The sequence below is a fragment of the Gavialis gangeticus genome, unplaced genomic scaffold (genome assembly GCF_001723915.1).
Source record: "Gavialis gangeticus isolate Ggan-Ray unplaced genomic scaffold, GavGan_comp1, whole genome shotgun sequence".
Lineage (NCBI taxonomy): Eukaryota > Metazoa > Chordata > Crocodylia > Gavialidae > Gavialis > Gavialis gangeticus.
In genome coordinates, this window is record NW_017728960.1 from 3,132,655 (window position 1) to 3,136,701 (window position 4,047).

Sequence of the window (4,047 nt, forward strand, 5' to 3'; positions counted from 1 at the left end):
GAATGAAACAGCAAGTTATTTGTTTCTGTAAATGAGAACAATTATGCTCTCGATTCCACGTGATTCAACATGGGGAAGGAAAAAAATGACAAGGGTCTGGAGCCTTTTCCAGAAATGAAACAATCAAAAGCAAAGGATGATTAACATGAGGAAATTAAGGTGGTTACTAATGGGCAGGTCTGGAATTACACATTGCCTCCTGCCATGCGATGGGCATGGCCACTTTGCACAGCCAGGGCACAAATCCCTATAAAAGCACTCTCATTTCCACTGCTTCCCTATCCACTTGGCTCCTCATTCATTCACTGCTCTTCACGAGACAGGTAAGTCTCTTTTTCATTCTGAAAGCTTCACTTTGGTGCCAGCATGAGCTTAGCCTCTTATTTTATAGGCATTGCTGATTCAGGAACGTGGTGTTATACCCAAGGGTTGGGTTGCTTGCTTGTGTCTTTGCTTGGATACACGGAAGGGAGGCATCGGAGAGGATGGTGCTTGCTCACCGGTGCTGTGCTCTCTCTCACTTCCAGGTCTCTCTGAATCGAAGAACCATGTCTTACCCAAACCAGCAGCAGTGCAAGCAGGTCGTGTGTCCTCCTCCAGTGTGTCCTCCCACGAAGTGTCCTCCACCAGTGTGTCCTCCCCAGAAGTGTCCTCCACCGGACTGTCCTCCCCAGAAGTGTCCTCCTCCAGTATGTCCTCCCCAGAAGTGTCCTCCACCGGTGTGTCCTCCACAGAAATGCCCACCACCTGAGTGTCCTCAGCAGAAGTGCCCTCCACAGAAGTGAAGACTGACACCCCAACCCGCTGCAGCAACATCTACCACCATGAAACCAAGAGCAAGGGAGCAAGTCCCTGCGTGCAGCTTCTTTCACATCCCTTCATCTTCTCCACTGGTTTCCCAGGCTGTTCTTGTGACCATTTCAAAGCTCTGCTCTTGTACCCACCTGCCATCCTGTTGTAAGTGGTGCCTTGAATCTGTGTAGGTGGCAACAGGCTTTGTAATTTGGACTCCTGGCATCCTCCTTTCCAGGAGGAGCTGGGTGCGGGGATGTGGGATCAGCTTTTGAATTATTCTCAGGTGTTTTCCTCCTATCTTGCATTGTGACCAAGTTGCAATAAAAATGTCCCTTCATGGCAACCGCTGACTCCTGGTGTGTCTCTAACCCTGCATCTCCACAGTGTCCTCCCCACCGCCCTCTCCAGCACAGGCTCCCTTGAGCTGCTCCACACAAGGCAGTGACTGGAGCCTCGTGACTGCGGTGCAATGTGCACGGGGCAGAGGGCACCTGAATGCAAGGGGAGAGGGAGGGTCTTACCCAAGGCTATTTCAGGGGTCTGTGTCAGGAGCTGAACTCAGAGCACTGGTCTCCCAGGCAGAACTGGGGACCTTAGCCACAGGCACCATCACCTCTGGCACCTACTGCTCTCCGTGTCTGGCTCTCCCCATCACCAACATTTACTGTTCCCCACATTTGGTAATGGATGTTGGTGCCTTTGGCCCCTCTTTCCCTGTCCCACACATGGTCCTCCTGGATGGAGCCTTGACCTGTAGGACAGGGAGCCAAATCCCAGTTTGACCCCCTGCCCTGGGCAGGAAAGAGCACTAGGGTCAGGTGACCCCAGCCAGATGTTTGTCCAGTGTCCTCTTAAAGAGCACCACCTCCCTTGGAAGCCCAGTCCAGATTCTGGCAACCCTTACCATGAAGAAGTTCTTCCTGATGTCCAAACAAAGTCTGCTTTCTGTCAATTTGTGGCCATTTTTTTAGTAACTCCAAGGGGTGCCCTTGTAAACATAGCATCTCCTATTCCTTGCTGTCCCCACCCTGACAAATTTGTAGACAAATACTAGATCCCCTCTCAGCCTTCTCTTGTGAAGACTGAAGAAATCCATGGCCCTCAATCTCTCCTTAGACGACCTTACCTGCAGGCCCCTAACCATATGAGTGGCCCTCCTCTGGACCCTCTCCATGTTGTCCACATCCCTCTTGAAGTGCGGCGCCCAAAACTGGACGTAGTACTCCAACTGCGGCCTGACCAGTGCCACATAGAGGGGAAGTATCACCTCCCTGGACCTATTCATTATGCATCTGCTAATGCACGATAGAGAGTGGTTAGCTTTACTCATCGCTTCATCACATTGACAACTCATGTTCACCTTAGAGTTAACTATGACTTTGAGATCCTTTCTGCTTCTGTGCTGCTTAGGACGTTATCTCCCAGTCTGTATGTGTGTTGGAGATTCCTTTTCCCTAGGTGCACTACCTTGCACTTAACTCTATTAAACTGCATCCTATTCTGCTCTGCCCACTTTTTCAGCCTGTCCAAATCCTCCTAAATCCATTCCCTGCCCACTGGTGTGTTTATTTTGCCCCATAATTTGGTACCATCCACAAATTTGGACAGAGTGCTCTACACACCCTCGTCCAGGTCCCTGATGAAGACACCAAACAGCACCAGTCCAAGGACTGAACCCCCCACTGCCCACATCTTTCGAGGTCAATACCGACCCATCCACAACCGCTCTCTGGGTGCGTCCCTTAAGCCAATTTGCCACCCACCTGACTGTGTAATCATCTATGTCAAAGCCACTTAGTCTATTTATGAGAATGGGATGAGACACTGTATCAAAGGCCTTTTTAAAATCCAAATAAATTACATCAACCTTGACTCTTGTGTCTAAGCATTTTGTGACCTGGTCATAAAAAGAAACAAGATCAGTCAGACAGGATCTACCTGCTATGAACCTATGCTAGTTGCCTTTTAGCATTGTTTTTCCTGCTGGACTCCCACAAATGTGATCCTTAATAATTTCTTCAAAGATTTTCCCAAGGTAAGAGGCGTGACTAACCAGCCTATAGTTTCTCCATCCTCCCCTTCCTGAAAATAGGGACCACATTGGCCCTTTTCCAGTGCTTTGGAAAAATTACCCACACTCTTTCTGTTGTGGGAGGCCCAAACCAGGACCAAAATGTTCCCTGCTGACAATCTGTATCATGGGCTGAGCTCAGAGCAGTGCTGCTGACAGCCATGGCTGAGAGAAAGAATGGGATGGGAGAGCATCCCTGAGCACAAACCCTGGAACAAACATCTGGAAAAGGGGGAGAGTCTGTGCACAGGCACAAGCAGAGGTGCCCTGGGGCAGTGGGGCAGCCTTTTTGATGTGTGAGCCACAAATTACCACTCCACTGCCCCCACTGTGTGCTGCCCGAGTGCCACTCCAATCCCCTTCCCTTGCCTGACCACCTGTTCAGCTTCCTGCCCTGCCATGATGTGCCACAGCCCATGCACGCAGCACAGCTTGGCCATCCTTGCCCTGCACCTGGAGAATGGGTTCAATGAGGCCGTGCCGTATGGGCATGGGGCAAGATGCTCCTTCTCCATTAGCTTCAATAGCAGTTACCCTCTGCCCCATGCATACAGCACCATGGTCACAAGGCTCCAGTTGCTTCCTTGTGTGGAGCAGCTCAAGAAAGCCTGTGCTGGAGGGGGCAGTGGAGAGGAAACCGTGCAGCTGTTTGGTTAGAGAAACCAGGAGTCAGTGGATGCCATGAAAAGAAATTTTATTGGCGAGTGCTCACAATGCAAGATAGGAGGGAAACACCTGAGAACAATTTAAAAGCTGATCCCATATCCTGGATACCAGCTCCTTGCAGGGAGGAGAATGCCAAGATGTGCAACTACAAAGTCCGTTGCCACTTACACAGGTTCAAGTTGCCACTTAGAACAGGATGGCAGGTGGGTACAAGCTCAGAGCTGGGAAATGGTCACAGGAACAGGCTGGGAAGAAGAAGGAAGGGATGTGAAAGAAAGGGAAAGCAGGGGAGAAGAACAGGAAAGAAAGAGAAAAGGAAAGCATGAGAGAAGAAGAGGAAGGGGGGTGAAATTAGCTGCACACGGAGACTTCCTGGATTGCTCTTGCTTTCCCAGCTGTGGATGCTGCTGCATTGGGTTGGAGCATCACCCATCACTTCTGTGGAGGGCACTGCTGCTGAGGCCACTGGGGCGGAGGGCACTTCTGTGGGGGGGGTGTCAGGCACAGGGCACTTG

At 50.7% G+C, this 4,047-nt stretch overlaps 1 long non-coding RNA gene across 1 annotated transcript; it reads left to right on the forward strand.

The window, feature by feature from the left end:
• The first annotated feature begins 244 nt into the window (after positions 1 to 244).
• LOC109302734 lies at positions 245 to 1,138 on the forward strand. Its single transcript, XR_002098920.1, has 2 exons — positions 245 to 323; positions 528 to 1,138. It is a non-coding gene; the product is annotated as an uncharacterized LOC109302734 (long non-coding RNA).
• The last annotated feature ends 2,909 nt before the right edge of the window (positions 1,139 to 4,047 follow it).